Source organism: Pipra filicauda, unplaced genomic scaffold (assembly GCF_003945595.2).
Source record: "Pipra filicauda isolate LSUMZ 115617 unplaced genomic scaffold, ASM394559v2 scaffold203_size1373443_pilon, whole genome shotgun sequence".
In the NCBI taxonomy this organism is placed as follows: domain Eukaryota; kingdom Metazoa; phylum Chordata; class Aves; order Passeriformes; family Pipridae; genus Pipra; species Pipra filicauda.
Window position 1 is genome coordinate 1260189 of NW_024104314.1, and position 23205 is coordinate 1283393.

Sequence of the window (23205 nt, forward strand, 5' to 3'; positions counted from 1 at the left end):
CATGAATTTCGTTAATTATCGTTATGATTACACTTCCTAATATATAACATTTTACATCCAGGAACCCAAAGCAAAGAGAAATTTAGGACAAGTTAAATTCACAGAGTGAATTAGGACTATAATTTATCTTGTGAGAAGGCAAGAAATGCCATGATACCTGCTGCTTCAGTTTGGACAACACTTGCAAATTCACAGGATCACACAATATTCTGAGTTGGAAAGGATCCACAAGGATCATCAAGTCCAACTCTTAAGTGAATGGCCTGTACAGGGGTCCATGGACATTTCATGGTGGAAATTTAATCCAGAGAAATCCTATATTAAAGAAGCTGTGCATAGAAGAACATAAGGAATTTATTTGCAGATCTCAATAACTACCTTCAACAACTCAGAAAGCACATGAAGTTTATGAGTGAACACGCTGTAAGGATCTCCACCAAGTTCGTAGGAGCAAACAAATCCCATCTTCTAGGCCAAATCCACTCTAAATCTCTGAAAACCAAACGCTGGTGGCAAACAAGCCTTGGATCCAGGTGTTGCTAATCCAAGGGGAGTCTGGGAGGACGGCTGAGCCACGCACGCGACGAACATCTCCGGAATTGTGGAATGAAGTAGAAAGCGCAGCAATCTGTCGGGAACGCGGCCGCGACAGCGCTCCACCAGCCGTTAATAGGCTGTGTGGCTGCTCTCATTATTTAACATTTGTTTGATAGTACCTCTCTCTGTCCCTTTTGTATGGAGATATGAGCATCCTCGCAGAGGGCACTGGTCCTGCACAATCACTGCCTGCCTACGGAACAGATTAAAATGCCTCCCCACCCCTGAGAGCAAAATAGGGCACCTAATTGAAAGCCATGCCACGAGCGCTTCTCCATCCCCCTCCCTCCCCAGCACTACACCTTCATCCCATCTTTTGTCTGCTCTACATCAGATGCACCTTTCTTGCTTGCTCTGAATAAAAACAACCCCCGTTTCCCCGCGGCGAGGATGAAAACCTCTTTCACCGAGCATGAGCACTAAACGGGAGCCGCGCTCGCTCTGTGTGCTTTGGGAGGCGGGAATATTTCGAGGGACTAAATTAATCCCTCACATTTTCACAGTGCAGGGAACAGTTTTGAACTTCAGCTCCCACAGCGGTTAAAGCAAAGGAGAGGAGATGGGGTCCCCTGGGTTTAGTTCCCATCGAGCCCTGGCACAGCTCAGCTCCGCTGCATTCAGCGCCCTAGGCAGGGATGGCAGATGTCCATCCCATGGGATATGTCCTCCAGCTTTCACTTTGGGGAAAGCTTTTTGCACAATTCCCCAACTGAAACATCCAAGCTGTTGGGAAAAGGGTTAGAGGGGGGAAAAAATTTGTGTGGCAATTTGGGAGCACAGGGTGCCTCCCGCTCCTCCAAAATGCGTCGCGTAGGCAAAGTGTGCAGCTGTGCAGGGTTCAGAGTTGCCTCTTGGTGCTCTTGCCTTCGAGCCAGCAGCATTTATGGGCTCAAAGGACAGAAGAGGCAGGGGCTGCCTTGGCACTGGGAGAGCGGCAGCCAAGAGATAGAGACATGACTGCAAAAAGCAGCTGTGCCCCGGCTCTGCCAGGCAGTAGGTGCCCTCGTGGAGGCCAGGAGCGAGCTGGAAAGCCATTGATTCAGCAGAGCAGGGCTTGCCAGGATGCCTCTTATGCAGGCACTGTTTGCAGGTGTGCCAGCCTGGCTCCCACCCTCCTGGGCATCAGCAGAGCCAGCAGCCCTCACCCATGGTTTGGTGCCATCTGGGGCTGCGTGGTGACTGATTGAGGTGCCCAGCTCAAAAACGCAGCCCAAAGGAGAATCTGGGTTTAGAATTTCTCTCTGGCTTTGCTTTCTCTGGCAGGTTTTTCTTACATGATATTCCCTGCCCCTTCTTTCACAGCAAAGAAATGTCAAAGTTCTAGCCATGTAGTTAGATGGAGAAATTCCACCTCCCCACTCCCAAACGGGTTGAGGGTACTGAGTCTACTGAAAATCAGCTGCAAAACTGTTGTTGCAGGAAGAAAGTCACACTCAGCTGCTGGTTTTGATGAGTCCCTCTCACTGGCTGTTCACCTGCTGGGCTCAGCTTCTCACTAAAGGGCAACAGTTTCATCTGAAAACGAAGGTGGTTCAGAGAAGGTTACCTTGGAAAAGAGAGGGAGAACCTTCTTCTCCAAAGACAAAGCGAGAGTTTTTTGATCCGACACATACTTCTACCCAGGCTGTCACAACAAGCAGCTCCTAATCAAGGTTGCCCTCACAGAGTGCAATGTCTCTTGACAGCAAAAAGGCAGAGATGTGCTGCTTCAGAACAGCTGCTCTTTGAAGGCAACAAGTAACTGCACGTCTTGCTGCGTTTTTCCCAGTTTGGATACAAGTACTGTATCTCCTGACTGTAGGCAGAGGACACACTCGAACAGAAAGCCTTGCATCCCACAGTGCTGCATGATGTGCTTCAAATCATTAGGGAGCCCCCCAGCTCTCATGCTAATTGCAGTTGTCTCTCTGGGTGTGAATGATGATGATGGGATCAGCAAACATATACATCACTAGTATTTTCCGAAGGCTACAACGTGCAACTGAGGGGTACATGTACTCACTTTAATTTCAGAATTGAAATTCCAAAGTGTCACTCACCCCTTAGACCAGATAAAAATCATCCCTATCCTGTTGTGGAGGGGGAGGACTTTGCTGCATTGGTATAAGCAAGGTTTTGGCCACACTTCTTTCAGTCACATTATGGAAATTAATGTCTCCCCTGTCTTCCCTTCCTCCTCGAAGATACACAGATGCATTTGTCTTGATGCTGTAAAGCCAAAACTCAATTAATCACTGTGCTTAACATAGTATGCATTTCTAATGGGCTGATTTTTATCAGATTACTCACATCATAGAGTTTCACCATACCTAAATTCTGAAAAAATCCCTCCTTGCAGTCTTCTTTAAAGCAGGATGCAATAGCAACAGTTACCACCTGCATTTCACCACGTGTTCTTTTTTCTCTCTTCTTTTCAAATGTTTGACACAACTGGGCAGAGTCAACTTTCCATTTTCTCCATGTGTGACATTGCTCAGTGGCAGCTGCTGAAAGAAAAGCCCCATCATAATCAGTGTGTTTTGCCTGTAGCATAAGGCATTTCAGAAACATTGAAAAGCTGAAAGGAAATAGAAGATAAGTTGGAAATCATGGGCAGAAATGTGCACTTCCATTTTAGAGATTAAATTAGAAAAATATATTATCGTGAATTTAAAACAGCACCATCAGCCAGCTTGACAGCTCATCTGGGCTCATGCTGGGTTGTTATGGAGGGAACTCGGGCTAGGATCCAGCCTTAGGATGGTGATATCTCTGGTGTTCAAAGGCTGGATCAAGCTTTGGGGCAGTGCTGCTTGGTGGGGAGCAGAAGAGGTTTCTGCTGCAGCAACCTGCTGACTGAAGCACTTTGTGAACTTGGTGACGTGCCAGCAATACCTCCTTGAAGTGCTGCTGACCCACCGAGGGCGAGGAGAAAAAGGAACGTCATGGTGAAAAATTTGCACAGCTGGAATAACTGAGATCAAATAAAACAGTCCCGTGGAGAACATAACAGGCAGGTAAATGAGCAGCCATTTCCTGGCCGCCAGGAGCACTGCAGTCCCACTGCTTAGGTGACCCAGCTGCAGTTTCAGGGGTTTAGATGACATTCAGACAATTCCCTAGTGACAGGAATACAAGAAGAAAATGGGAGGGTGTTTTAGATATCTCAGCTGATGCAGCCATAGAATTAAACCAGGGATAAACCCCAAGACTCCCTGTGGAACACATGCACCCCTGCAGCAGGTTGGGAACTCTCTGCTCTGCAGCTCCTAGCTTGGTTCCTTCTGAAGCCCCAAGACAGGGACTCTCAAAACAGCACTGCAGGAAAGGTAATAACATTTGGGAAGCCTTCAGTGTTCCCTTCTGCTAGTGGTAAAGATGAGGAGTAAATCTGTTCCTTGTTGTCACTGTAGGCTGTTCCACTGTCCATATTCCTGCCCAGCAGGAATTCCTCCATGGATTATCTTTCCTATGCTTTCCTTCTTTGACTATTTTCTCCATGCAGACAATGAAATATGTGAATAGACTGCTGTGTCATACCAAGCTCAACTCCTCTTTTTGGTAAAGCAGGAAAAAACAGATGTAGAACATTTGTTTCATGAATCAGATTAGAGAGATATCTTCATTTCATCATCTCTAAAATGTGGGAAACGGTCTACCCTTGACTGATAGGGCATCTCCTCAGTGCACAGCTGTTTTGCTGGACCTTTTGAGATACTCAGTGTTCATGGGGAGAGTTGAAAGCGCTCAGGAAACAATCAAGCTGCCAGGCTGTGTAAAGAAGGAAGACAATACCTTCAAAGGCAGCTGAAGCATCAGATTGAGAGTCTAGAAGTATTATTTAGCATGGTTCAACAGGTTGCTACAGTGCACTGGCAGAGAGACCTCGGCCTGCCATACTCCTTGGCTACTATATGTGTGAGGTAAAAATGTGAGCTAAAACCTGTCATTTCTCAGAGTTTTTTTCCTCCAAGTAGAGAATTAACTCATGCAGGATATCAAAATAACTTCTACAAGATGAGCCAGAACAAAGAAGTGTTACCCAGGGAAGTGGCTGCTTCACAGCTTTTTTGGAATGAGATATGCTGTTCAAGATGCTTTAATGAAGAGAAAAAGAGGAGATGTCAGCAGGCTGTGCATATGGAATAGGGTTAGTTGTCTTGAGAGAAATTAAAAATAGGTAGATTATTGTGCCAATTTTTCCTGTCTTCTATCATAAGTGGTCTCAATATCTAGCTGGGAAACCACTGGGAAGAGACACAAACCAGAGGAGCAAAGCAACACAAAATGTGCAACAGGGTCACTGAGTGAAGGCCACAGACTTATCCACTGAGAGTTCATTCTATTTTTATTTCTATTGATCCCACCAAAGCCAGTGTCGAGACTTTCTGTGACGACAGTTTTAAAAGATGATGTTATGTCGTATTAGCACGAACTGTTGAATTTTGGCTTTTCACAGCCAGCAGGAAAAGCCACTGGAGATCTTTCCTCATCAAGAAAATACATGGAAACACCAGAATCAGTAGCAAGACCCACAGAAAGATTCCTGTAGGAGAAGATTCTGCCACCCTTTTGGGTGAGAGCCTTGTGTTGTCCAGCTCCATCACCAAGTGTGGTGACTGACTGATGGGGATTGTGAGTTTAAATCTGGAAAAATATCACCAATTTTTGCCCATGTGCACTCTGTCTAGGACAAATGCTTTTGGGTGCAGTTAGAATCAAGAATACAGGGGAGATGGAACTTTGATGAACCTTCCTCCTATATCAGAATAAAGACACAGTTTGCATTAATATGTGCTGATCTCTGCACATCTCCATTATATGATTGTATTCATCTATAATTATTTCCTATATAAATGACTGAAGGGACATTTTTCTCAGAATTGCATATTGTTTGCAATCAAGGTGAGCTTGGCTGGAACCACCCACACAGCCCAGAAATGAAGCATTTTCTCCTGTCAGTTGTCTCCTAAGTAAAACCAAAGCATTTTTGGACATGCTGATCCAAGCTGGGGCGCTGGCCTTCAAAAGAGAGAACACTAAAGCAAGGGGTTGGTATATAGGCTCGATTTCACCAATTTTATTGCTCTAGAACAAGGAATCTGGCCCCTACCATCCTCTCTGATGGGCTGTAGAGTGAGGCAGCATGAGGAGAGTGATAAGGTCTGGCACTGGCTCAGTGCTGTGTCCATCAAGTGTACACCATGGTTCTTCTTGCAAGGAGCTCACGTAGACTAATTACAGCTAATTACTACTAATCAATCATCTGATTGATTGTTTTCTTTGACTGTTTCGTATTTTTCTGGTAGTGCTTTTAAGATTATAAAGCCCCCTGGCTCTCTGACTTTTCTGTCTCAGATGCATCCTGGGCTTTATTCAAAATTATGATACAATCCCCAAAGCTTGAACGTCAGCCAGGCTCTCTCTTTCCCAAACTGGCAGGCTGCAGGGAAAGCAATGAACACATTTTTCACAGTTATGCATCTTGCATCTGACTCAGGTTGTTGTTATTATGCAGTAAGTGTTTCAGTCTGAATATTAAAGAAAAGAAAAAATGTTCAGGTCCTAAGGGGGGAATAAAATCCACTAATCCAACATAGGCTTTATTTGCTTGTTGACTACCAACTGGTGCTGAGAATGGCGGGACTCCCAGAGCTTCAAACAAGATTAGAGAGTAGGAAATAAGACATTTATTTCAACTCAGATTCTTGCTTAAGTCTTCATTCTAGCTACACAGCTAGGTATTTGGACATCTGGCAAAAACTCTTGGCTGTACACACGTTCTGAAAAATGTTGTTAATCTTTAAAATCAATATTGCATTTAGGAAATTGCTCACCTACCTGCATGTTTGTGAGTGCTAATTCATCCACATGCCATTTCTTAAATCATTAACTATGTAGGAAAAAGCATTACTTTCTCTTTATCACTCTTGGACAATTTATACCCCCATATATTCATTAATGTATAAAATACATTATTACTATTGATTCAGATCAATGGGAAGATTTTCAAAATTCTGTGATTTCCATGTCTGGGACCCAAGTGCTTGTTCAAATGCATGTGAACACACCAAACCTGTTATGTGAGAGCGTGCTGAGCACTGACAAGTTGCACTGTGGTCCCTCTGGCTTCAAAAGACCAGTTGTCTCACCTGTAATTAATGCTCTGGGTCTCATACTATTAAAATATTAAGCTGAATCTTGCTTTGCTTAAGAATCAAAAGGCTTGAGATAGAGACTGTCAAAGTCTAACAATGGGGCAATTGTTGTAATTTTCTAAAGCTGCTCTATTTGATTTGCCTTTAACTCAGTTAAGTATCTTGGCAAACCTTTAATTTCAAATCTTTAGAGGCTGAGCATCACACTCTGCTAGGCCTATCAACAGATGGAGGAATTACTAGAGGCAAAATGTATATCTTTATGCTGGATTTTTATTTTTTTTTCCCCATCATCATTATACTAATCACACATTGAAATTATTAGTAACCTCAGAGACTGACAGATTTGTTTGCAGCAAAGGGTGATTTGTTGCGGGAAAGGATTTGTTGCGAGAAACTTAGAAGCTGATGGTAAACAAGGAAATCAAGTTTGCATCCCAGAGAGCAGAGAGTTTGGAAAGTCTGAGGGTGTTTGGATTGCAAATACCCAGGTGTGCAGCAGATGTGACCCGAGCTCTCCCCTGCTCTCGAGGTCAGAGGAGAGCAGTCAGCCCCATGTGCTGGGTGGGGAGGACCAGGCAAGGAAGTTGCAGGGACCTCATGCCTGGTCTGTGCCCTTTCTGGAGGAGATGAAACCTGTTGCTATCCTTGTGATGCTCTGACCCTGAGCCCTCCAAGCCTGCACCACCACATCAGCCCTTCTCATTCACATGACAACACTTAGATCTTTAAGGAGATCCCGAGTACACCAGGTTCAACTAAGGTTTGGCAAAGGCATAGAGAAAAACCCCCTTAAATTCAATCAGTTTTTCTCCAGTGTGCATATACTGCCCAAACTAACTGGAAGGAAATTAAATAAAGAAGTCCCTGCATTTTCTCTTTACTGAGCTTGCTAACCTTTTCTTCATTAATAATTAATCATGGAGCAAACTAGGTTACTGTGGGAGTGAGCTTCTATTATCTTTCCCTCCCCCAGATAATGCTGTTTTGTGCAGGTGCCCACACATTTCTGGAGTACCCAGTGATAGCACTAACTGAGGTTTGCTCCTGCAGCCTCAGGGAAGCTGTCAGGATTGCAAACACTCACATCCCACAGCAAACTCCTCTGGCTTCCCTCTTACATAGTCCATTTCATTCTCCCTAACAGGACAATTCTATTTACAAGGAAAGCTCTTTAACAGAAGCCACATCCCAGAGAACTATTTGCTCCAGTTGCCCTCTGTGTGATACATTTATTTAAAAAAAAACCTCTAAAAATTTTCAAAATAGTCTGTGGACTAAAAAAAACCCCGCAGGTTCAGGTGAACCTTAATATACAAGCTAGATATGAAATGAAATTCAATCATGCAGAAATTGCCAACAACTTATTATAGATGAATGGGATGGGAAGTACATTTTGTCTAATCCCAAGGCATTTTAAAATAACTATTCAGCATCTTCTCACCTGAAATGTATCATCTTATTGATTTTGAACTGACTTTTGCAGATTGCCTCCGTCTGCCTATTTGGCTTTCATGCTTTCAAGTCCTCAACTGCCCAGAAAATGGTGCCACTGCCACTCTCAAAGATGTTTTTAGTATAACTGGTTTAAGGTGCACTAGAACAATAGCCTGGAATGAGAGCAGCTGAATAATAGCACCAGCCGGCTGGGAATAATGAGCTCACAGCCACAGCTGAACTCCTCTGCTATGGGATGGAAAATCTGAGAACCTTTAAGGATTAACCAGCTACACAACCAGGAGAAAATATTTTCAGCTGGAACAGGATTTTGTCAATTTTCACTGTGCAACATGGTCAAATGTGAAAGAAACGTCAGGTCACTTATTACAACGATTTGTCTGACAGCTAAATTGTTCCTCCTCAGGTCTTCTGGCAACATTCAAGACCTCCTAAGAATCTTCCATGCTGCCCCCAGACTTTCCTTTATCAGGTAGGTAACTCTTTGCAATGGAGAAAAAGCCCAATTAGGGCATAAACACCAGGGCAGGAAAAAAAAAAGATTAAAAAAAAAGAAAACTCTGCAGATATGGGAGTGAAATGAAAGCATATCTCACTTTTAGGGTTGGAACTGCATTTCAAGGCTGGTTCACTGAATCATGAACTTGGCCTGAAAGGGTTCCTGGTCTGAGCACTTAGCAAGTCCATTCCAGTGTGTGTGGAGAGAGAAGGCTGGCTGTGAGAATCCCCTCTGAGAGTTTATGGATAATATAATCTTCAGTCCTGACAAATTTATGCAGAGTGGGAACATTTCAAACACAGCAAACTCAAATGCTATCCAAATACCTCGCTGTTGGGCAAACACCATGGACAGAGCTCAAATATATCTTGGAGAAGCAGAGAGGTGTGAGTGAGCATCACACACCTGAGCTTGTGCAGCGGGTCCCTGGTGCACCTGGAGTGGGAAGATCCTGCTTGGAATGTCCAAGTACCACGAAAACACATTTGAACAGCAGGATGCAGAAGCTCAAGCTCCTTCCAGCACCCCCCTTTGCTGGGGCACTTACTGGGGTACCCGAGGGCCCAAGGGAAAGTGCTCCCAGCAAAAAGGCTGAATTTTGCTTTCAGTCTGAAAGGTGCAAATTGACCCCAAATGCTTGCTGATCTGGAAATATCCAGAGCAGGGTTTAACTCTCATAAAGCTGGGTTAGAGCAAGCTTTCTACAAAATGGAACATGTCTGGGATTAGAACTGATATTCCAGCCTTGTTGGCTGATTGTGCATCGGATATGCAAGGGGTTCAGGTATGTGGCTCCAATATGCTGCAAATGCTTGGGTATGAAGACACAAGGAATGACCATTCAGGTTTGTGAAAACGTACTGACAGCCCTCCTGATTGTTTTTTTCCTAATCAGGCAGAAAAACATCCAAAGATCTTTACAATTTTCCCTCCACTCAGTAAAAAATTTCTGAATTTCCTGACGAGGGGAGGGCATTACAAACTGGTGGTACATGGGCTGCAAGAAGGACACTTCTCAGCGGAGCTGATTGTGGAGATTCCAAAGCTGAATGAAGCTACAGTGGTTTGGGGTGCTCTTAGTTCTTTTCTACTACTCTTATTCTAGGAGTCATTATAGGAGTGGAAATTCGTATTCCTCTATCCATCACAGCAGTGGGGATGCCTTCCTGGGTGCTATTTCACCCATCCACTTCTGAGGCACCTGCTCATGACCTCGTGGGGAGGTTTAGCTTGGATATCAGGAAGAAGTTTCTCACCCAGTGGGTGATTTAGCACTAGAACAGGCTCCTCAGGGTAGTGATCCCAGCACCAGGCCTGTCAGAGTTCAAGAATTGTTTGGACAACGCTCTCAGGCACATGGTGGCATTCTTGGAGTGTCCTGTGCAGGGCCAGGAGTTGGACTTGATGATCCTGATGGGTCCTTTCCAACTCAGCATATTCTGTGAATCTGTCACCCACACCCTGGGTGTTGATGGGGTCCCTTGCTCTGAGCACAGACCTTTGCCAGCCCTCAGCCTCCTCCTGCTCAGCGGTTTGGTGGGCAGAGGGAAGAAGATGGGTCCAGCAGAGCATCAGGACAGGTCAGGGCTTGGGGTGACCGTGTAGGTAAGCTGGTTTTGGCTGACCTGGCCATTCCTTCCCATCTGTAAGCTCTCAGCAAATACCTTCACACCAGAGCATGGGGCAGAAGTGATTTTAGCACCTGGCAAAACGAAGCAGGCGACTGTGAGAGCTCGAGCAGCGAAATCTCAAGCACAGATTCCCCAAGTGTAGTTCACACGATACCTCCTTTCATCCTCGTTGGAGAGAATCCAGCGCTGCCCAGCAGCTCCTGTAGCTCAACAAAATGACAGTACAGCATGCCAGTAATTCTGACATAACAAGAATGACACATTAATCTCACAGCTGGGCGTCACTAGCAATGGCCAAAACTCTGTGCAGACAGAAATCAAGGGAGAGTTGCACTGTTTATAGGTCGCACCATTCAAGGGAGCCCAGGGTACCTGTCCCCCAAAGGGAAACAATGGTTTTGAGCACAATGTGGTTCAGGTGATGCAGGGATTAAAAATGGAGCATTTCTTTAGTCTAAATTGTAGCTTTGGTTTTCAAAAATTAATCACAGCAGGTTAGAGTGCCCAACGCATTTTTAGAAAGATACAAAAGCGTGGTAATCTTTGTAAAAAAAAAAATAAAGAAAAACTGTGTTTTAACAGCAACACTGCCAGCATTACACTTAGTGTGGAACAACAGGGGCTCTGCTAAGCAGACATCACTTCACCTTAAGCATTCAGCTAATTCCCCTGTACCATCAGGAGACAACTTTCCTGTCAATCACTTCTGGGTGCATGACAGCTTATGGCTTAACTGCTCCTATCTTGTATCATTTAACCAGATACTATCTGTTTTGACATTCATGACTGAGACACTTGGCTTGTAATTGGGAGTGAGTACAACAGAGCAGAACAGTGATTGCCTTCCCCAAGGGTGGTTGTTAGGGTGATGTGGCACTCGGGTGCTTAACTCACTGTAGGACAGAAACCCTCTCAGTAATGCTGCAGAATAGGGCAAACTCACAGGGGATTGAAAACTCCTTGGGCAAAAAGGGACTTGCCCTGGAGGTACAAAAGCAAGGTGACACTGCTCAGGCGCCAGTGGCCTCATCCATACTCGTGTGTTGTGCTCTGCATCAACAGGATCCAGAGACTGGCACAGCCCTGGCACAAATCCGTGGAACCCATAGTTCTGGTGAGATAGCCCTGAGCATCAGCACACTATGGGCCTAAGCTGCATTCTCTGCTCGAACAGTGTGTTATTTGGGCTTGTTTTATATATTTAGGAGAATTTCTGGATTATGAAAACATGTTATCTCTGCCTTGGTTGTTATTTGACCTCCTCTGTTTGCTTAACGGAGGGCAACGTGCAGACACTGTGATGAGAACTGCTGGTGGATTCTGCTTCTGTCTGAAGGGGGAAAGTGTCTGGTGCCCAAACAAGGGCAGTCAACACTGCCCTACTTCACGCCCACCAGACATCTGGATTTTTCCCTAATTCGAATAAGTCAACACAAAAACTGATGCTGAATATTTGATTATCGCTTAGATGAGAATCAAGATGTAGAAAGAAAGGATTTTACACTGCATGTCAGGACAACACATTACTCTTCCTGAATACATAGGATAGAAGAAAACTGATAAAGCTATTGACAGTACAAACCAGAAAGAATTATGAGACAGAGGAGGAGATTGAGTTCCTTGAGCTGTTTGATGTAACCATTACTGTCAGGTGAGTATCCTAATTAATGCAGGCATCTCATTCTAATTGCATGGATCAGGCTGCTTTGTCTTTTCAATAATCTATAGAGCTGTACCTGGCATTAATCTTATTAATGGAACTATTACACTGCTTGCAAATTAATTTCCAACTTGAGATTATCTGCTGGATGTGCTTGTGTGCAGAGGGATTTCTTTCCTTTGAACTGTTATTACGGGAATTCCCTCAAAGTTCCCTGGATTTCAAGATTTACACTTTCAAAGTTGATTCCTGATGTTGTGACTTCAAATGTAGATTTTGAATGTCCAGGTGCAGGAATTGCAGTCTTTCATTTCTGCTCTTTAAAACAGGGCTGCTGTTTGTATCGCAGGGTGTGCTGTATTGGAAGAAATCCCGTAGATTACAGTGTGGTAAATATTAAAATATTAATAATGCTGCTGGGTGGAAAGATTTTGTTGACTGGTGTCTCTGCGAAGGGGAAAACAGCCTGTGGGGACCATTCATTGAAGCCAAAAAAAGAGTTTTGGTTTTTAGTTCAAGAAAAGGGAGTCCAAATGGGAGTGAAAAGTTAGGCTTCTAACCTCCATTTAGTCTCCTCCCTCAACAAAGTCCCCAGTTGTCAAAATTGTCTCTTTTGATGAAGTTTCTCCCTTCTCAAAAGAAGACTCTTGCAGTGCAAGTGAATCTCAAGGGGCCAGGAAGTTGTAGAAATATCTCTGGAGCTGAATGTCACAGCCAAGAAGAAAAGGACACATGAAAATGAAATTAAGAGCACAAAGGAAAACTCAGTAAATGACTGACGATGTCTCCTGAGCGTGTTTGAATGCACCCAGGTATCTTCTTTGAAAAAATGAAAAGTAGTAAACTGAGTTCTACTATGCACTTATTATTGAAAAATAAAAAAGCCCTGCAGCTGTCAAGTACATTCCTGTGTTTTTGCAGGTCTGTGTTTAGATAGACCATATATTTTTTCAGGATTTATTAAAATTTTTCTATATAATTGTCACATGGAAGAAATTATTTTTCTGGAGGTGATTACACCTCAGGTGCTGTTTCCCTCTGTAGATACCTGTGTGTCTTGCACACTTGGTAGCACCCTGTTCCTGCAGGAGTGAAAGAGCCCAGGCAAACACGAAGTTCTCACCTCTGTCTCCTCTCTGCATGGAAATAAGGACTGCAATGGGCTCTCCTCCACGGAACTTGGGAGGTTAAGTTTAAGAAGATTCTCGTCTCATAGATTTTGTACTCACAAGCCTGCAAGATGAGCAACAAAGCAGGAATTAGGGTGGAAACTCAGTCAGGGGCAAGCTCACAGCTTAGCCTTGCTGACAGCAATGGTCTTGGCTGGGATGCACAGGGGCACAGAGATACAGAGCTGCCACAAGCCATATATTCACCCCTGAACAAAATACTAATCCATCCTTCTCTCTCTGGAGATAATCTACCCAGGGAACAGAGGCTCCTCACCCAGGGAAAGATGAAAAAGGCGTTTAACCCAACAGATGAGAGAAAATCCTATCTCAAAAAGTGCCATTTCCAGAGTGCTAGACCTGAATATAGGCAGTTGTATTTTTTCTGCCTCGAATTGGCAGAGCATGAAAGTTAAACACCTAATCATTTAGCTTTCTATTAGAAACACAAGCAAAAATTGAAGTGACAGTAATGTAACAGTACTATGTTTTAGCCACCGTTACCACTGGTGTTGCAAGCTTAAAGCTGTCAGGAACTCTCGTTAAATGAAATTGGAGTGACAAAAGAAACAATTCCTTGTGTGAAGTTTTAATTTCTGCACATCTCCTTGGCTGCATGAGTGTCAAAATGAGTGGAGGTGGGGAATGCACCATCCCAGCTGTGCTGAGACCCTTGTGCTTGGGGCAACTGGTGCCCCTGTGTGACTAAAGGGTGCTGGGCCTGCCTGCAGTACAAGCCTGTGAGCAAACCCATGTGTCTCCACGCCATGAAGTGCAGGTGGACACAGCCTGAGCAAGTGAAGGCACTTAATTTCAGCCTGAAAGTCACCGTACATTTAAGACACGTATTGATCTCCATGCTGTACTAGGACTTTATGAGTGATTTCCCATGTAAGTGTCAGGTGAGAGGCATGAATAGAGACCTAATTAAAGTGTATACAAAGTACACGCACTAAATCTCTTTGGCAATGTCAGCCTGCCTTGGAGCAGCCCAGGAGAGCAAACAAGATGACAGAAATGAAAGATAAAGAAATACTAATGGTCTGTGGCGTTCCCAGAACAAGAGCTTAGCTTGTGAGACACTAACATGAAGCAGCTGGGGATATCGAAGGAAAAAAGTGCCATTCCTGGGACATGTTCCACAGCCTTAAAACACAAAACAATGGGAATTTTGCTCTTAACTTAAATAGCAGCTCAGTGTTTCTCCCCTGTGTCGTAGCCATTATTCCATCATTGTTTTAAATTAATGCTCTCTCTATCTGCGATCCATCCCAATAGGCTTTCATACCCACAAGAACATTGCAGGGACAAAGAAAGTGCAGAAACACTGGGGAAGTGAAAAATTATTATTTTAGTATTAGAGAACCATCAGCATTGGGATGATGAGATACTGTTTTTTTTATGACAGTGCTACCATCCTTTGAAGAGGAGCAGGTCCTGCTCACTACGGGCTGGGTAAGATACAGGATCTCATATTTAGCTTTTGGATGGGCTGAAGAGCTCACAGCTACAATGAATTAACAGTTTTATGGCAACATTTTCAAAAGCAAAATGATTTTGGATGTGTCTATCAGGATGGATGAAAACAGATGCAAGTTTTTTGTGCCTTCAGTCCTGGCTAGTTGGAAATTCTGGTGTGGAAGTTACACACAGCAGCTTTCTGCTTTTGGGAAATACCACAGCCAAGGTCGTAAATACTAGTGGAAATAAATACCACAATATATTGTCTTGGGCATAGCACAGCACTAACTTATTTCTACAGCTTTTTGGAGTGGAGCTGGCTTGTGTTTCTGCACAAAGGAGCTAAGGGTCAGGTCAAGGTATTAAAAACCTGACTCCCCCAAATGCCTACCCAGAGCTGAATTACAGCTGGTTTGGGTTTGGGGTTTTGGGGTGTTGTTTTCCTTAGCTTCTCCTGAAGATGGGACTTGAGAGCTTTTCCAAATGGTACTACTTCTTTCTTATAAAAGCCCGGTCCATAATCTGCACTGTATTCACTATAAACTTCCACAGTGGTCCTTGCAGAAGGAGAAAGCTATTCCCAGCCTTTTATCTTGGCTGTGTGGCCTGGGACACATTTAAATTTTACTCATCTCTTCATTAACTCTTCATTAGGGTGAGAGTCTTCTCTTTTACCTCTGGGTTTCCTTACATTGTGCCTGTGGCCCTCCTGGATAATGTGAAGGAGCAGGGCACAATGAGGAAATCTGCTCATTTGTAAAGCCAATCATTAATAAGAATCAAGATGGCTTTACCACAGGGGTGCCAGCATCACTTGGCTGACAATGTCCCTTACAATCCTGGAGAGATTTTAATGGATTGAACAGGTTGATGTTGTCATTTTCAATTTGCTGAACCATCTGACAGTGTTCCCAACAATTAGCACATACAAAATATGGAAATATGTTATCTTCTCCATTAAAAAAAGAAGATGGGAAGCTGCCTGGTCTCTGGAGTTGTATAACAACTTGTTATTCTGAAGTGCTTGCTTTGACTTTAAATAGATTTCAGTACAGCAGAGTCACCCTAACCTTGGGATAAATTTAGCTGTCGCCTGAGTCAGTAGTGGGGTTTGGGATCATTAAAAGCCGATCAGGAATTAACACGCTCCTCCTGCGGCTGATGCTGTGGGATGTGGCAGTTGCACTCACACAGCCCAGTGCTGAGCAGTGCTGCCAGACTTGAGGGGATGGGGGGATCGATCCTGAGACCCCCATGCACAGTGCCCACCATTTCACCTCCTCCACCTCCGTGACTCCCACCCCACTATTGCACAGCAAAGTGTGGAAGTGACTCACCCAAGGCCACGCAGAGGGATGGACCCAACCTCCAGTCACCTTGTCCCCAGTGTGGCTGGGAGAGGAGAACCACGGCAAATTAACACTCATGAATCAGGAGGCGCTTCAAAGGAGGTCATCCACCCTTGCTTGTTGGGATGAAAAGGTTGCTTTTGTTTCTGGAGTGGCCGTGAGACCATGAAATGCAGCTGTCAGCTAAGGAGAGACTGAAAGGAACACCAAATCTCAAAAACCTGGAGGCAGCAGACATATATTTTTTTAGAGCAATGACAGTTGCAGTCATTTTAGACCCACCATACCTTGTATTAAAAAGAAATACATCTTCTGGCTCCTGACAGTGGGACTATTGCTTGCAGTGCCTGTGACATGGGATGACCTTCACTGACGGTGGGGTAGGTTGAGGAGGTATCCGAGCTCTCCAACAGCACAAGGGTTTCACCCTGAATTCCTAGTGCAAAACAGGTTCTACTTAGGAGAGGCAGGGTTCATCCCCAGCCTTTTCCTTCCTCACCCTCAGCAAGCATCTTGCGTGGTTGTAGGTTGGGATGTGCCTGTGATTTTGGACATATCCTCTCCTTCCACCCTACTTTTTCTTTTTTTGTGCCACACCAGCTGAGAGGAGGAGAAGGGATTTGGGGAGCAACAGAAGACTCACTCAGAGTGCACATGGCTTTTGTGGGAACCAGAGACGAAATCTTCCTTTAAATAAAGCATCAAGTCTGGGCTCAATGACACATCCCCACCTAGGACGAGGGCAGGAGTAAGATCTACAAACCCCTGTCAGCAGGGAAGTGACCCTTATTTTTCACTGTGTGGCACCAGATGATGAATAATGGCTCAGGTTTTGCTACCTGTGGTAAGGCAGGTCCTGTAACCCAGGAGGTCAGAGCTGTGCTTGGCAGGCTCCATCCGTCTGGGAGCTGAGAGCAGCACTTGGAAACCAACAGCCAAATACCTTGACTCCTGGGTGTGCAACCAGGACAAGGGGACAGAAAGGGAAGAAGGAAACCTCAAAATTAGTACCTGACCTTCACGTGTGGACTCAGCAATGCTCCTTTCCTTCCTTCAGATTTCTGTATTTTTAACCTCTGGGGACTTTGCATGGCTTGTAGGAAAAGCAACAACCAAGCATTTGAACCTTTGAGCACCAGCCCCATGTGCACGTAGGGAATAAAAGTCTCCTCCTCAACCACCCAAACCTCGAGCCAGAAGTGTAGGAAGATTTTTGTTTCTTTGCAGGTTTTCATGCTGCTTTTCCTAGAGACAGTTTTGAGAAAGACTGTCAGAATATCTTCAACAAAATACTAAAGAAACACATTGGGAGCTGTGAAAGCGCAGAATTGAATATAAATATGAACTGACAAGCTGCTTCATTTGGTATCATTAAACTTCACAGTTAGACTTTTTTTGAAAACCAAATTATCATGTAAAAATATGCCTGTAGTGTTAAACTTGAGATGAAAACTGCTTATTTTTGTGTTTAGTGTAATAACTAGTAGAAGGAAAAGTTTCTGTGGTCTGATGTTTCACAGGGTTTTGATTTTTACATTTATAGCAGCCTAATTATGAATAATATTCATGTGCTGCAAACACTTGGGGGTTATAAAAGTGAGGAAAACCAGGGTGATATTAAGATTATCTGATACTCTGAGGTATAACCCAAAAGTTGAAGGCACAGACTAATGTAGCTGAGCAGCTGAGTTAGAGCATCCCGAGCAGGAGGGAAGAGCTTGCTCCCAGCTCAGCTCTTGCTGACGCATAAATATGACGACTTATAGATAAAGAAAAGAGGCTTTACAAAGTTTCCCGGGCGGGCTGATGTCAGAGAGACCCGGGTGACCGCTGGATGTCACTGTTAAGTCACCGAAGCGATGCCCCTGTGCCTGCGCTCAGTCCCTTCGCCCCGGGCTGGGGGTTCAGCAGCAGGGACCGCTCCGGGCTGTGGACGAGGAAACGGCTCTTTTGATGTTTTCCCGTTATTTTTAAGAGCTGTGCAAAGTTCAGAGTGCTGAGGCAAAGCTGATCAAAGGCGAGGTGAAATTTAGGGCAGCAAGGAAACAAAGTGAGATCCGGCTTTATCCTTCCTTTCAAACAAATCTCCGTGCCCAAACCAGCACAGCCGAGCGCTGCCTGGGACGTGGGTTTGTTTGGATATTCAAGGTGTAGCGATTTGTAGGCGGCTTGATTTTCCTCCTGTTAATGCTGCGGGAGTGAGAAAGAAAAGTGCTGTGATTCATTGACACAAACAAACAGGCTTGATATTAAATCAGAGCGATGAAACCTGCTGCAACCTGGGTGTAGTCCTCAGGACTTTTCTTCCAGTACATGGATATATGGATAAATTCCTTCCATACCTAAACACGCACTCACTATTAGAACCATGGAATCTTAGAACAACAGAATGATTTGGGTTGGAAAGGGACCTTAAAGCTCATCTATTTCCAACTCCTGCCATGGGAAGGGACACCTTCCACTAGACCAGGTGGCTCCAAGCCCCATTCAACCTGGCCTTGAACACTTTCAGGGATGTGGCAGCCACAGCTTCTCTGGGCAACCTGTTACAGGGCCTCACCACCCTCACAGGGAAGAATTTCTTCCTGATATCCAATCTAAACTTACTCTCTTCCAGTTTGAAGCCATTCCTCCTTGTCCTATTACTACATGCCCTTGTAAACAGTCCCTCTCCCTTCAGGCACCAAAAGGCTGCAAGTAGGTCACCCCAAAGCTTCCTCTTCTCCAGGCTGAACAATCCCAATTCTCTCAGCCTTTCCTCAGAGGGGAGCTCTTCAGTGGATATTTAGGTAGTGTCCTCTAAAAGGATGCCAGAAGTGCCTTTCTCCAGGTGTTTCCTATTTCCTTCATTCATAGCTCTGTCAACATGTCTGTTTTTGTACCAGCTGTGGACAAGTGCCCTTCTCTGTATTTTTAATGCCAAAGCCATGGAAAATGGGCTCATATTATCAAAGCTTCACTCAGGAGCAGGCCTGCTTGATGGTCACTTTTACTAGAAAGTGGCCTGTTTTTTCTTAATATGCCATCACAGAAATTTCCTTTGAAAGAAGGAGTGTTCTTGAATTCACAATGGGCTGTGATGAACTGTGAATTTCAAACACTTCTGCATTTAGTTGCAAAAATTTGTCACCTTTTTTCATATGAGCAAGTCAGCATAGATGTTTGCTTCAGGCCATTCTAACTCCCCATTAGTCCTGTGTTCCCTGTGCCATTCCCACTGATGCCAGCCCAGGGAGCTCCCCTGATGGCAGGTGCTTCACCACCACATGACCAAGTTCCGCCTCCAACTCATCACGTCTTGCTTTAAAATTCCCCTACCTGGTGCCACCTCGATGGCTGAGGACTAGTGTGTCATGATCCTGTCCTGGCTGTCCGTCAAGGTCAGTCACTGATGCCCTGTAGTGTTTTCCTCTAGCTTAGTACCTCATGAGGATATTCAGAGGTGATTAATTCAGAGTGGTAAGCACTGGGATCAGAGCCACTGGAAGGACAAGAATTTCCCTTGCCTTTGGACAACATTTTTGTCACAGCCCTCTGTCATTGTGTACTAGTTAGTCCGGGGGTAATGATTTGCTGTTGGCCACAGGTGCCATCTCAGAACAAACATACAAGAATTTAATCCTTTTGGGACCAGACTCACGAGTGCTCAATCTTTTATGATGGACAAGGTCATAGCTTCTGTTTCATTTTTTCCCCCTAACACCAGTTTCCCATGACCTTGGATGTGCCATGAAATCCCAGGAACAGAGATGGTACCAAGCACTCATCCTGCCAGAGCAGCTTTGCAGAGGCTGCAGAGTCCTTTGTAAAACAACCCGTTCCTCGCAAAGCATGAGGTGTTGATGAGATAAACCTTTTCCTGAGACCTACTTACCCCTTTCCTTGAACTGTGAGACCAAATTCACTTCACTTATTCCCTTCTTTTCATGGATCCCACATAAAAATTCTCACTTTGTCTATTTGCCTTGATTGGTGTCAGCTGCAATAAAACATTGCTGTGCCTCAACCAACGGAACGCTCAGCAAGGTGTTTGAGGCTATCCAAAGTGTTTCATTCTCCCCAATGCCTGTCAGCTAAAGGAAGGACAAAATAATTCTCCAGAAAGGAGAAAACAATCTCAAGCCCTGACACATGTTTTGAATGTATGTGTAAAAACACAAGGTATGAGGAGGGCTTAGATCGCAACTCATCTCGCTGTCATCTCACCAATTTCTTTTATCACCAAGCTTCCTCCCTAATGCCCTGGTTCTGCTCCCTTGGTTTCAGCCTTGTCCTTCTCCTTCTGATCTCTGACATTGCCATGAATAGTTCAGTCCATCATACTGAGATAAAAAAACCAGTCATCTCATGCTATTTGGGCATTGAGGGCAGCAGTTACTACTGTACTGAGAAATGGTTCATTTTAAGTGTGGGGTACAAGCACCTGATCAGATCTGTGTGAGAAACTGGGGAATTTCACCCCGTTACATCCCACTGAATGTGAGGTGAACTGGAGAGGGACCTGATTTAATGGCACTGGCTGGGCTGCCTTGGAAACTGGGAGAGGTAGGAAAGCAGGACAGTTTGCTTGGGAGAGCCAAGTGGAAGGAGCAGTTTACTGGTAGTGGAGCAAGAGTACATGGTAATTGAGGATGTCAAAGCTTCCCAGAGGATGAAGAAGAGAAGGAGAACAGAAATAGCACTGTGTTTGTAAATCACTGGAAGATGCTTCGTGATGAGGTCACTTGCAGGAGCTGTTCAAGGGGAAGGCCAGATCCCCCTGTATGGGGATAATAATTAAAGAACAGAAAAGGAGCATCATGGGAATCAGGCACAGAAGAGAAGATACTCAGAATACCCTAGTGGTGGTGAAACACAAGCAGATTAAACTGAGAAAGGGTAGAATCACAGAAGTAGGAGCGATCAGAGCAATCATCCAGTCCAGTTTGCCACCACTGCAGGCGATCACAGAATCACAGAATCTGCTGAGTTGGAAGGGACCCAGTATCACGGAGAGAACCCTCCCCAAGAGTCACACTGTGTGCCTGAGAGTATCATCTGAATGCTTCTGGAGCTCTGTCAGCCTTGGTGCTGTGCCCACTGGCCTGGGGAGCCTGTTCAGTGCCCAACCACCCTCTGGGGGAAGAACTTTTTTCTAATACATAACCTAAACCTCCCCTGACACAACTTCAGGCCATTCCCTCAGGTCCCTACTCACTGGAGAGGAGAGATCAGTGCCTGCCCTTCCCCTTCCCCTCATAAGGAAGTTGTAACTGCAGTGAGGTCTCCCCTCAGTCTCTTCTTCTCCAGGCTGAACAGACCAAGTGCCCTCAACAGCTCCTCCTGAGTTTGATTCAGAAGAATCTGTGCAACATCTACCCTGTACCTCCAGCTGTGAGTTCCCTCTCACCGTCTCTCACATGCAGACTTGCAGTGACAGATGAAAACACCACAACTGCACAGCTCTACAGGGAGGGCAGGAAGGACTCCTTGTCTGGCTGCTAAGACATGCAACATTTTCTTAAGGAGCAGCAAGAAAATAAACTAGAACAAAATCCTACCACTCTGGTCCGGGACACAGCTGTACTCTTGGCTTCAAATCTAACACTCAGCTTGCCCCTGAGTGCCTGAAGAACACCAGGCAGGGACCAGCTTGCCCAGCAGCTCTACTGAGTGCAAACACTAAGAAAGATAAAGATATTCTTCAAGGGAAGGTTTTGTAGACTGGTATAATTCAAAGTAAAGGGGTGACAGAGCTGATTCTGGGGTGCCAAGATGAAGTGTTAGAAGCATTCAGGATGGGAATAACATAGTGAAAGACAACCTAATAGTAGCAATTTTGATGGAGACTGCAGATTAGCAGTGGAGAGGAAATCAGATGCAAGAGTCTGTGCAGACAGAGACTGTTCAGAGGTCTTGCTGCTGCTGTAAAGGTTTGGGGAAGGACCTGCTGCCAGGCTGATTTGTGTGTAATACCCTTGGGGAATGGAGGAAAAAGTGGATCCTTTAAGCACTCGAATGCTTTCAGCCATGTAATGTTTGGATTAGGACCCACTCAAAGGTGCAGAGAGCACACTTGCCGAGTTCAACACCAGCAGAGATGTGCTGGTGCTTATTATAAGGCAAGAAGGAAAGAGGGAGTGTCCTTATCACTCAATCAGTTACTCACAGGTAGAAGAAAAGAGCAGATTCTGAATGAGGAAATGAAAATTATTATTATTATCTGTACAAAGCCATTCTTCCTCAAATGATACCAAGGGGGGTGTAGATACGTAGGGCTGTCAGCAGGAGGAAAGCAGACCTTGATTTTGCATTAGGAGGTGTCACGGGGGGCAGGTGGGGGCAGCACATGGAAAACATGACACCCCAGGGCTGGGTGTTGAACATCCCTCGGGGCACGTGGTCCTGCTCGTTAGTGACACACAGAGGGGAGGGAGCTCCCGGCAGAGCTGCTGCACTGCCCTGATTAGGGGCAGGAGAGATTGATTTGTGATGAATGAATAAAGAGGTGAGATTAAAGCACGGCTAAATGGCAAGGAAGAGAGAAGAGCCTGTAAGTATTTGAAGGGCGTTGGCAGGGAGAAGGGATAAATTAAGGTGGAACAAGGGTTTTTAGTTATGAGCAACAGCATGAAATCAGAAGGGGATATTCAGATTTTATGTACCTAAATAAGGGAGCAGCCCAGAACGGCTGCTCCTCACTCCCTCCTGGGAAGATACCTTGTGCTGCACAAAGACTGCTTTGAGCCCTCTGGATGTGATGGTAGCCATGTGAAATAAGAGGCATTTATGCAGAATTGATGGTGCCCTTCACACTCACTTCTGTTTATTTCTCACCAGTCTCCCCGCGCAGACAACAAGTATTATCAGTGTAACTTTCTTTTTTTTAGGAGTGAGATTTAAGCCTGCAAAATAATCCCCTCATTGGACATGCAGAAGGAGCCGCAATACTTGGCAGATGTGAAAACAAACTGGATGACAGAGAAAGGGGTTTAAGCAGGAGATCCTAAGGAAGGTCAGCTCCTGGGGTGGCAGCCCCAGATTTACCACCCTGTAGCAGACCATCCACCCAAGCAGCCTCGTGCCTGGACATGTGTGGGCACTGCCTACTCCTTGCCAGGCTGGGCAGCTGCCCAAGAGGAGTTCATGGCATCTCTCCCAGCATTTTTCCACCTGGGTGAGGTTTTCCCTTGAGAGGGCGACACACTTTTATGGGAGTCACAGAGAGCAATCTTGTTAGGAATACATGGACTTAACTTTACTCA